Source organism: Myotis myotis, unplaced genomic scaffold (genome assembly GCF_014108235.1).
Source record: "Myotis myotis isolate mMyoMyo1 unplaced genomic scaffold, mMyoMyo1.p scaffold_m19_p_5, whole genome shotgun sequence".
Lineage (NCBI taxonomy): Eukaryota > Metazoa > Chordata > Mammalia > Chiroptera > Vespertilionidae > Myotis > Myotis myotis.
In genome coordinates, this window is record NW_023416357.1 from 12,485,064 (window position 1) to 12,497,675 (window position 12,612).

Consider the following 12,612-nt stretch of genomic DNA (forward strand, 5'->3'; position numbering starts at 1 on the left):
CAGCACAGAAGTAGGCTCTCTGCAATCCAGTTATTTTAAAGCCTGCACAGGTGTTTCATTCTTCCAACTGAAGTTCCTGAGTGTGTTTTTGTTATTTGTTTTTTTTAACATTTGCTCACTGTTCCTACAGTAAGCTTCTTATCACATGATAGAATTAGAGGTGATACTTTCGAAACAAAATTCTTTAGTTCTCTTTTAAAAATAAACGTAGGGCTCTCCCTAAACTTTTATGTCAGCCATGCACACAATGTAAAAGAATGAGAACACCAACCAAGCACTCGGTGAAAATGATGAATTTTGGGGCGCTGATTCATGTGACCTGAAAAACGCCATCCATTTCCTGATTCACCTCCATTTCTGTGGCCAAATGAAGGATCTCTTCTGTCTCTGAAATAATTAACGGCGTTTTTCTTGTCTGTATGTCTCTGCCTTGTGCTTGAATTTCAGCTACATCGATAAACTGCCACCTCCGAGGGGAGCCGCAAGGAGGGGGCTGAAGAGAATGTCACCTGGTGGGGCTGCCGACGCTGCTGTGGTCAGGAGTGACCTTCAAGGGAAACCTCGGTATCTGTGACCTTTACAACGCCCGGACTGTATTAGTGTCATGAAAAACCCCAGTCCAGAAATCATGGCTTATGGATGTTTACATCTTAACTGGATTTTCCTACAAACAAGCCAGGGATGCGTTACAGTCTCCAGAAGTGTTCCTTTTTTCTACTGTTTTCCTTTTTTAAGATGTGGCATTTAAGAAGTGAAAAAACTGCTAGATCCTCTGATCAGCCCCATTAGTTTTTTTCTTTAAATGGCCATTGATAAAACGACATGCAGTTTTTATGCCTCACTAAGATTGCCTCATGCTGGTTTTTGTTCATATACTATTTTAAGTATTTGAAAGACTCATGATATGGCTACAGATAATGCTGTGATGCTCCCCAAAGTCTTGAGAGAAGAATCACCAAACAGGGAGAGTTCAGGGAGCCATCGGCCCCGACTCAAGTCCCTTGAGCTGCACCAGGGTTCTTTAGGGTTTTTAACCCTAGAAATGCTCACTCCCCCTTTAGTGTAGCAGCCCACTCCCTTGACAGAGGTAAGCAGGCTATTTTTATTCAAAACAACAGCCAGAAACTAAAACAGAATACAAACAAAATAGTATGGCACCTCTGAGAAGGAGCTGGGAATGAGACAAAGTTTGGGGTCCTGGACCTTAAAGGGAAGGACCAGGGCAACCACAAGGGCACCTGCTGGCCAGCCCTCTGCCCGTCAGTACACTGGACACTTCATCACACTCCCTTCTCTGAAGTCTGAGTTCCACCCACACCCACCTAGGGCCTGCTTCCAGCTTCTCATGTCTGCCAGCAACGTTTTGCTCCTGCCAGCTGTACCACAGAGGCTGGCACAGAGCAACCTGGTCATCATCCAACCCAGGTGAGCTTTCTCACCTTTGCGCTCTCTAGACTAGAGCTCACTCCACAGGTGAAAACCACCTCCGCAAGTATTTTTGCCTTGTCTTTTTTGTTTGTTATTTTTCTTTTTATTGCCTTGTTTTTATGGTTAAATTTCTTGATATATTTTTCTAGCAACCCAATTCCCTTACAATAAAATTGCTGTGCTCAAAATACCTCAAGTTGCCTTTTTATAAGTATGTTCTGAAGAGAGGAAAAATGTTGGGTTTAAAAGATTTTTGGAATACCTAGAGGAAATTCAGATGGTTTGTGGCATGGAGATAAAGCATCCATATGGTTTCCCGAATGTTATTTTCTGACATGAAGCCTTGTGTATATCTTGAGTGTCTATAAGTGAAGAATGGCTGTGCTTTTATAACAGATATGCTTGATACCCATTAATCAATGTCCTCTATATTACTGTGTTTGAAAACAGATTTTTGGGAGAAATAAGTACATTTGGAAATAAATTTTCAAAAATAATGTTCATCCTACATAGATTTAGAAATACAAATTACTCTGCCTTAGTTTATTCCATGGTTTACTAGGGAGATTAACTCATGATGCCCTTGAGGTAATTGAAAAGAATATCTGCTAAGTGAAATTGACCAGGAGGCAAAGTGTCTCCTGAAGCATATAAGTGGGAAGATGAGCTGTCAAGGATCCCGTCACCCTTCTGTCAATTCTCATTTCAGATCCTCCTTTCCATTCCTACCGTTGCCTCCTTAATTCAGAATATCAGCTCACCCGGAGCACCAACAACTCTTACTGGCCTACAGGTCTCCCTGTGCCCCTGGTCTGTACCACTATACCAACAACACAATCATCCTTAATAACGGACCTGATTTTATTTGAATTGCAATCTGCCTGGCTTTAAAAGATTTTTAAAAAAGCAACTTTCCTAGAACTTAGCTGTAGTCAGTAAGATACAAATCGGTGGGAATCCAAGAAAGTTCTTGGTAAGAGGGAGCAACAACTAGCTATGTGTGACCTTTCTTGCCCTACCCTCCTGAAACTGAGGTTCCATATGACTTTGATTAAATTTATTTTTAAATCCTAGCTCTAGAAATCATCTCTCTCTCTCTCTCTCTCTCTCTCTCTCTCTCTCTCTCTCTCTCTCTCTCCATATATATATATATATATATATATATATATATATATATGTATATATATATCCCTCAGAGACCTGGCCTTTCCCCCACATAATCAGCAACCCTCAAGGCAGCAGAAGACCACAGCCTGGACTTGCCTAATGGTCACACTCTCTGGAGCTGTGCAGGCTAAAGATGACATTTTGACCTTAAGTTACATCTGAAATGACCCCCTGGCTACATTCCCATGAGAGTGAACAGAGGGACTCCAGAAAGGACCCTAAAGTTGCTTTCAAGACCTTAAGAAATTATTTATTACCCGTACCTCACCTCTGATCAATCTGCTCCCAGCATGGCCCTGAAACCCTAGTGACTGGGGTTACCGACTGGGACCAAAGATGTTACCAGCAAGACGAGTAGACTTTGGTTCTTCTTTTCTTGAAGGAAAGGTTTCAATCAAGAGACAAAGTGTAGAAAAGCAAGCAAGAATGTATTGACTGTACCAAAAACATACTTAGGACAGTGAAACAAGGAAGGGCATAGATTAGAGGAAGCAAAGGGAGAGCCTAGGCTGAGCTGCTCTGGCTCACTGGGAAGTCAGAGAAAAGGGGGTCTTGGAGACAGGTTCAGGGGTTAGCCGGGACAAGCTCCCACTGCCCACTGCTCCCCTGGTTGCAAGTCTCATGGGATCCCTTAGAGCAGTGTTTCTCAACCTTCCTAATGCCACGATCCTTTAATACACTTCCTTATGTTGTGACTCCCAATTTCATTGTTACAAATTGAACATAATTAAAGCATAGTGATTAATCACAAAAACAATATGTAATTATATATGTGTTTTCTGATGGTCTTAGGCAACCCCTGTGAAAGGGTCGTTCGACCCCCAAAGGGGGCGCGACCCACAGGTTGAGAACCACTGCCTTAGAGGTTAGGGATACATGCCTGTGGGGAAAGGAGAGAGGAAATGGAAAGGCACAGGCATGCTCTCTGGAGGGACAGTGCGCTGGGACCTTCATTTTCAGGGGTTTTAAAGGCTGGGAATTTAGTGGAGCTTTTAGGGGAGAATCAATAGACTATTCATCAGCTTTATGCTAATGTACCAAAATGAGATTCATTCTCTTCAATTTGTCTGTTCTTAGGTGTGGTTGGCAAATGGCACTTGTTGAATTTGTTACCTGTCTCCCTGAGGAGGGTGTTTAAACTATTTACCCTCTGGTTGGGGAGGAGAAGTGCAAACCATTTATTCTTAAGTGTCCCTGGTTTAGGGAAGATAGAATTTACTTGGTGGGTGCAAACTGCTGTTTAACTATGTCTTAGTTTCCCTATTCTGCTTGTCCTAGAATTTTCCTAGCTTCTTACTATTCTATAACAGTCACACTGTTGGGACCTCTGGCAGGCTAAAGAAAACATCTTGACCTAAATTATGTCTCATTTCCTGAGCCTAAAGGTGAAATGACCCCCTGGCTTCATTCCCATGAGAGGGACAGAGGGACTCCAGAAAAACCTCAAAGCTGCCCTCAAGACCTAAAGAAATTATTTATTACCCTTTCCTCACCTCCGCTCAATTTGCCCCCAGCATGACCCCAAAACCCTAACCTATGGTGTCTTGTGATTTTGCCCTAAGCATATAATCTGTTACCTAGAAGCCATCTGGGAGCCGGATTTTTAGTGTTAACTCCCAGTGTCTGGGCTGGCCAATTCAATGTTAAACTATTTTGCAAACTCCTTCTCATGCATTTCTTTGGGCCAGTGTGTGCAGGCAGGCAGACCCAAGGAAAAACACTGGGGTTCCAGTAACATCTCACTTCTGAATTCCTGCCTGGAACTTGACTGTGATAGTTGAAATCCCAGCCAACCTCTGGGACTGTAAGGTAACCTTGAGGATATAAGCCATGAGCCAAGAACAGGAGAGCTGAAAATAAGGAACTTGAATTCCTGGTGACCCTCTGGAGCCCCCATCTCAGCCATGGACTGTCACCTCCAGACTTCATAACAGGAGAAACAAATAACTTTCCCTTCGCTTTTGTCCACCACTGTTTCCGTTCTGGGTTTTGAGGATAATGTGATTTCTAGCAGAAGAAGGTAGAAGGCTTGTCCCGATCTGGCCTCCCTGCGTCCTCCTCTCTCAACATTACCACCCACTTGGCACTCCCTCTGGCTCTGCTTTCCGGCTTTCAACCAAGTTTGTTGCACAGCATGTGCCCTGGCACAGACAGTGCACTAAGAATAGAATAGAGCTGCACAGAGCCAATCCCTGCCCTTGTAGGAATTACAGTCTTTGGGAAGAGGTAGAGATCAAGGACTGATCCCACAAGCATGTAATCATAAGCCCTGCTAAATGCTAGGAAAGACAAGTTTGGGGATGTCTGGTTTAGTCTGGAGAGTCAGGACAGGCATCACTAAAGGTGGCATTTGAGCCGACATTTGAGGGATGAGTAGTGATTAACAAGTAAATAAGGGAAGGAGTGAGATTCCAAAGAAGAGTGGAGATATTTTAGAATTTAACTGAAACACACTTGTTAAAATACCTAGGATGGTAATTGAAAAAAGAAAAGGGAGGAGGAGGAGGAGGAGGAGGAGGAGGAGGAGGAGGAGGAGGAGGAGAAGGAGAAGAAGAAGAAGAAGAAGAAGAAGAAGAAGAAGAAGAAGAAGAAGAAGAAGAAGAAGAAGAAGAAGAAGAAGAAGAAGAAGAAGAAGAAGAAGAAGAAGAAGAAGAAGAAGAGGAGGAGGAGGAGGAGGAGGAGGAGGAGGAGGAGGAGGAGGAGGAAGAGGAGGAAGGAAGAAGAAACATATATAATCTAAAACAGTAGAGAGGGCAAAAATAGGCAGAAGTTTTATAATCAAAATATTGTTCTAATAGAGCATGAAATTAAATAAAAAAGCTTCTCATTTAATATCTCTCACAAAAAAAAATAAAACAGTAGAGAGGGGAAAATGAAATAAAGATAACTTGATCAATCCAGGTGAAGGCTGGAAAGGAAAAAAAAAAAGAGGAAAGAAAAGAAATGTAGAAAGAGAAGAACTAGTAGAATTTCAGTAAACATGTGTTGGACAAAAAAGGGGCCATACACTAAACATGAGAAGCTCAAGGGAGGCCTGTACAGGCCTTACAAACTCAGACCTACAGTCACCACATAGGAAGGTCTGAAATGAAAACTTTCTAAAAGCAGTTCATGGCAGGCAGTCTCCTAGGGTGGTATTTTTCCTAATAATGGTGAATCTTTACCTTAAGGAGCTTATCAAGTCTCCATTTATCCCCTTTTATATCCTCCTCTGACCTCCCCCTAGCAATCACCATATTACTGTCCTGGTCCATGAGTTTTTCCCTTTTTTCCTTTTTTGCCCTATCTCTTCCCCCACCCATCCAGTAAGCCACATTTATGATAACTTATGGAACATAGAAGACAATGAAAATCAGAAAGATTCATATTTTGTATGAAAATACAACATAAAAAGTTTATGTGATGTAGCTAAAACAGTATTTACAGAGAAAGTATTAAATACTTTTATTAGGAAAGAAGGACTGAAATTGACAAGCTAAAAGTCCAACCCAAAAAGTCAGAAAAAGTGCAAAGGGAAAAAACATAGTTAATATCACATATTAATGAAAGACTATAAAGGTACAATAGAAAGAGTCAACAATGTCAAAGCTGTTAAAAAAAATAAGTTGAATAAAATAGACTAACCTCTGGTAATGTATATATAACTCACTCAAAATATTTTGTTTTAGGAAACTAAAAGGAAATAAGAATTCACATACACTTGCAATCATTAAAGTAACTGAATCAATAAATATATAATGAGTAAAACAAACACACATTCCTAAATGGCTTTCTAGGAAGATCCTACCAGATATTCAAGACTCATCCCTATTTTATGAAAGTTATTCTAATGAATAAAGTCATAGGCTAAAGTCACAACATTCAAGGATGTTTTATCACTAGAATGCATACTAATATAAATCATCTCATTGTCAACATAAGAAATGTCCAAACTGTAAAAATGTTTATGAGTTTATTTGAGCCAAACTGACAACAATTGTTGGGAAGCAAATTCTCAACAGATAGAGAAAATGCTCCGGAAAATGTCAGTGTTAATCACTTATTTTATAAGTCAAAGGGCAAGAAATCTCTGGGATTGGATAAAAAGGAAAAGGACTAGGCACATACTTATTTTACACAGGTGAGCATAGGCTAGTTAATAGTCAACAATTAATACAGTAACACTAACAATGAGGGGATCTGTGGTCTCTGCTAGGGTGTGTGGTTGTAGCCTGAGGGGGTCTGGAAAAAAAGGAAATTACCCTAACATTCCAGAGGCTCAGTTAAGGTAAAGATTCACCTTTGTCAGGGAAGATACTGGCCTAGGACAAGACTACCTGCCATTATCAACTTTTAGTTAGGAAAGTTTAATTTTAGACTATCCCGTGTGGTTACCTGAGGTCTCTGAGTTTATATCTAGCAGGACTCCCATGCAGGACTGCCCTGAGCTTGTCAGGTTTAGTACATGGTCCCCCTTTCATCCACATCAACAGAATTAAGAAAAACTGTATGATCACTTCAACAGCTACATAATATACTTTGATAAAATTTAACATGCATTTATCATTTTTAAAGACTTCTCTTAACTAATAGACTAGAAGAAGAAAGGAAATTTACCTAACCTGATAGACTACCTACCAAAAAAAAAAGAAAAATCAACAAGAAATTTTACATATAATTGTGAAAAGTTAGAGATATTCACTTGAAAGGCAAGTGTGCACATATCAACACTTCTGTTCAACACTGAAACAACTGGTTGAAAGTGTTGGGCAGGGAAACTTTCACTTTACTTCCTTTAGTTCTTTCTGGCTGGTCAAATCATTCAAATGACAGACAGCAGATTAACAGGAGGAAATTAAATTTTAATATTTACACACGGGGGAATTCATATAAGCATGAAAATTCCAAAGACAGTGAGGCAAAATGAGGCAAAAATGTCATTTTGGATTAAGGAGGGGCAATTTACAGGTAAATAAGAAAGCAAACATATGGTAAACAAATGCATGCAGGGTCCCCCAGAAACAATGGCACAGGGGGGATCTAGTCAGAGCTTTATGCTTGGATCCTCCAGTCTGCCACACTTCATTCCTATGCGCTCAGGTGGCTATGCTGAAGTTCCCTTCCTGAAGCAGGTTTGCTACCTGAATTGCTAGAAGCAGGTAAAGAGTAACAAATTCTTTCTGAGTTCTTTGGGCTTTAATTGCTTTCAGCTGGAAATAATCTGCATGGGGGAGGTGGGGTACATATTCTGGGTAGACTCACTCCCAACCCCTACCAAAGGAAGAAAAAACTTCTAATTGTAGACAATATAATTGTCTCCAGTAAAAGCACTTAAGAACATCTACAGATAAATAATTAGAAGAAAGAAAAGTTCTGCAAGTCTGCTAGCTAGACTCCCAATACACAAATCAATTGTGTTCCCATAAACCAGCAGCAAATATGAGAAAATATAATTTAGAAAAGATAACATTAACAAAACACAATCAGTATGTTTCCTAAGAATAATTTTGACAAAGACATGTTGGACCTTTGTGGAAAACTTATAAAATTAAATTTAAAGGTCTTAAAGAAAGCTTAGATAAGTTGATACATCCTATATTTATGCATGGAATGATTCAGTATATAATATCTTGAATATTTAATATTCATTCAGAAAACTCATGCTCCCCAAATTCATCCTTAAATACAATGCAGATGCAATCAAAATCACAACTGGCTGGATGGAACTTATATAGATCATAAAAGTTACAAGCAAGGCAAAATCACAGGTCTAAGAGTGATTAAGGAATTTCTGCAGAAAACAAACAAGGTGGGTGGGAGTTGTAAGGTATCAATATTGTTAATAAAGATAAAGAAATTAAGGCATTGAGATACTGGCACAGGGACTGATGAAGCGAACATGACACCGGCTTCATAAACAAGCCCACATATATGCCGTCTTTGACATGTGACAAGGGCTCACTGAGGAGAGGTGGGACTCAATAGGCAGATCTAAAACAAGGGACAGCCCTGGTGGGAAAACACGGAATTAGAAACTTCCCTCAAGCCACTCATAGAAATAACTTTAAAGTAGATTAAAGCTAAAGTGAGAAAACATGAAAACATTAAGGAAAATATATAAGAAGCTATGTATTTGACCTCTGGGTAGGGAAGCAGTTCTCAAAATAAAAGACCAGCCATAAAGAAAACAAAAAAATCAATACAGCAAACAACATTAAAGTTTAGACCTTCCCTATGACGAAATTCAACTTAGAAGCAAGTTTTAGCCTAGGAGAATTTTCAGTGCATACAATTGACAAAGAAGATACACAGAATATATTTTCAAACACTTACCATTCCACTGGAGAAGCAGGAAGCAATAGAAACCTGTGCAAATGAAACAGGAAGCTCAATGGCCAATAGACATAAGAAGAGACGATAACCTCCCTAATAATCATGGAAATTTAATTAAAACAAGATGGCACCATGTCATACGAATCGGATTGGCAATAATAAAAAAAGTCTGGAGATACCAACTGTTACCAAGTATTGGCAAGGGGAACTTTAGAGGTGTAAATTGGTATAATCACATGGGAAGGCATTTTGGCCATTCTAGTCAAGTTAAAAATGTCCATTCCACACAGCCCAGTTGGCAAAGTTGCAGAGGATATGCAGTATACTGTCAGTTTATATAAAGCATTAAACCAAAAAATCATATCTATATAATGTATGAATACATACACAGTAGTTAAATAGTACAGAAATGATATACACTAAATTTGGGTTATTTGTCTTTAGTTGGGTGGGACAGAGGCAGAGATTGTGAAAAGAGAACTTTATCCGTTATTGTGTTTTCCAATAAAAAATAAATATGAAGTAAATATTGAAAAACGTGAAGATTGGATAGAAGTGGCTCGGTGGGTGCTCATTAGATTATTATCCTTTTCTGTATGCTCACAAAATGTCATAATTCAATAAAGAAGGTTAATGGGAAGTAAGGAAGTGCAGACCTAGGCAGAGGGAGCTCATTAGAGCAGCTTTGTCCTGCAGAGGAACAAAGAGACTGGTAGCAGCTGGAGGGATGTGAGCACAGAGGGCTATTCTTTAGAGTGGGTCATTGGAAGCATGTTTATACATTGATTGAAATTCCTTCATGGACAGAGAGACATTGATTATGCAGTACAGCAACAAGATAATCACAGGAACAAAAGCCTTGGAAAGATAAGAGGCAATAGAACTTGTGTTTGGGGAGAACAGGGGATCTCTTAGCATTGTCATAGGAGGGAGGACCAAGGGAAACCAGGCCCAAGCAGGAATGGAAGTTCTGTTGGTGCAGATGAAGACCGGCCCCTCTAAGAACTATTTGTTTTCCTAATGAAATGCAGTCTTCCCTTGGTACCTGAGGGGATTGGTTCCAGGACATCTCCACCTGCCCCCAACACCAAAATCTACAGATGCTCAAGTCCCTTACATAATATGATGGAGTATTTGCATATGACTTATGCACATCCTCTCATATACTTTAAATCATCTCTACGTTACTTACAATCCCTAATGCAATGTAAATGTTATGTAAACAGTTGTTACACTGTATGGTTTAGGGAATGATGACAAAAAAAAGTCTGTTCATGTTCAGGACAGACACAACCACCATAGGCCTATCTACACAGTACATGTCAGCAACACTGTAACATTTTCTCAAATACTTCCTATCCAAGGTTGGTTGAATCCATGATAGGGAACCCATAAATATGGAGGGTCAGCTAGCTGTATAAGGTCACGTTTGAGTGACAAGTACAGAGATGGCAAGAACATTAGAGAAGAGAAGCAATGCTATGAAATCAACATCTTGGAAATCAGGAAAACAAACTTACTGTCATCACCATGCTGCAATGAGAAGCCAGTTGAGGCTTGTGCTCAGCATCCTAAAATGAACTCCATCCACATTACAGTGGAATTATTTCCAGCAAACATCAGCATCTCAGGCTCTGGTGCAGAGAAGGCCAGTGATTGGGTCCAACCACAAGATGGTTTCACCAGGTAACAGAAAAAAAGAGAAGCAGAAAAGCTAACGATGTTTGCAAGGAAGTGATGCAAATTAACAAAAATGACAATGGTGTCAATGGACTGAAGGAAAAGATGAGGTCAGTCATTGCAATGGGAACCTGAAGGAAGTGAACAGGAGTGGTTATGGGGGCGGGGTTGGTAGAGGAGGCACAGTGGCCCAACATGGTTCCATGACAATGGGGGATGAAGTGAAGAAGTTAATGATGTTGAAGGCAGAGAGGACAGATGGGTCATGGAACAGAAGGCACGCATCTTCCATGTGTGCTCAATGTTGATGTTGAAGTTATCAAGAGGAATCTTTAGTGAATGAGGCAGTGTGATCCAGGATGTTCAGAAGACAGCAGCCAGGAGCAAATGATTACTGCTGTAATCATTTTACAGAGCTTGAAAATGCGGTTCAGAGAGGGTGTGCCTCTATGAAGCAACATGCAAAGGAATAACCCGAGGAACCCAAGAAGTGTTTGACTTCAAACTCCATACTCTTTCTACTGTATCAGACTTCTTATACAAGTCTCCACACAGGAAACTTGAATGACTGTACAGTGAAATGTGATGTTAATCTCCAGTATCTCCTTTGGACGGAGCCAGTCACCATGACCCTTAACCAGTATGACTAATCAGAAATATCTGGGGAGTTTTTTCAACATAAACAAGCCCAGGTTGACCCTACACCTCATGAATCAATCTCTAGGGGGTGAGCCCCGACCTATGATTTTAAAAAAGATCCCCAGATGAATGATCCATAGCCTTGTTACCAACCATTAACCTCAGGTTATAGTCTGTACAAAAGCTCACCTGCCTTCCAAGCATAAATGGTTCTGACTGTCCCAAGAAAGAAATGATCCAAGAGAACAAAGACTTGAATGTCCAGTTGTGAGTGCTTTCTTGTCTATCCCTAAGGGTTATGCTCTGAGTATCCTATATAGCAACTCATTCCATGCTAAAATCTATTGAGAGACACATTTTCCTGTTTAGAATTTATGTAATCAGAGAATATCTTAAATGTGTGCTCATCTTGCTCAAAGCTTCACTAAAATATCAATTATTATCAGTTGATTTCTAGAAAACGTTTTGCTTATCTATACTAATAAAAGGGTAATATGCTAATTAGACTGGGAGACCTTCCAGGAGACCTTCTGGATGTCCTTCCAGACAAAGCCATGGTGGCAGGGCCAAGGCAGAGGTGGTTAGGGGCAATCAGGCCAGCAGTGGGGAGCAGTTGGGGGTGATCCGGCTGGCAGTGGGGGGCAGTTGTGGGCAAGCAGGCCAGCGGGGGGGGGGGGGCAGTTGGGGGCAATCAGCTGGCGGAGGGAGCAGTTGAGGCTGGCAGGGAGGGAGCCATTAGGGGTGATCAGGCCAGAAGGGGGGGGCAGTTTGGGTTGATCAGGCCAGCAGACAGAGTCATTAGGGGTGATCAAGCAGGCAGGCAGGTGAGCAGTTAGGATCCAGTGGTCCCAGATTGCAAGAGAAATGTCTGACTGCCGGTTTAGGCCTGATCCCCGAGGGGTCCCAGTTTGGAGAGGGTGCAGGCCGAGCTGAGGGACACCCCCCCCCCATGAATTTTGTGCACTGGGCCACTAGTCCTATATAATAAAAGCTTAATATGCTAAGTGTTCAGTTGTCTGGTGGCCATTCACCAATCAAAGCGTAATGATATGCTAAAGCCACTCAACTGCTCACTATGATGTGCACTTACCACCAGGGGGCAGACACTCTGACTGGTAGGTTAGCTTGCTGCTGGGGTCTGGCCGATTGGGACTGAGACAGGCCAGACACACCCTGGGGCCCTTCCGCTGTCCCTCCCTGGCTGACCAACTTCCCGTGTCCCTCCTCGGCCTCGATCATGCACTGGTGGGGTCCCTCAGCCTGGCCTGTGCCCTCTTGCAATCCGGAACCCCTCGGGGGATGTCGGAGAGCCGGTTTCAGCCCCTTCCCATAGGCCAAGCCGAGGGACCCCATTGTGCATGAATTTGTGCACCAGGCCTCTAGTCT

General features: G+C 41.4%; 1 non-coding gene across 1 annotated transcript; it reads left to right on the plus strand.

The window, feature by feature from the left end:
- The first annotated feature begins 280 nt into the window (after nucleotides 1-280).
- LOC118657240 lies at nucleotides 281-350 on the plus strand. Its single transcript, XR_004967952.1, has one exon. It is a non-coding gene; the product is annotated as a small nucleolar RNA SNORD123 (small nucleolar RNA).
- Nucleotides 351-12,612: the final 12,262 nt, after the last annotated feature.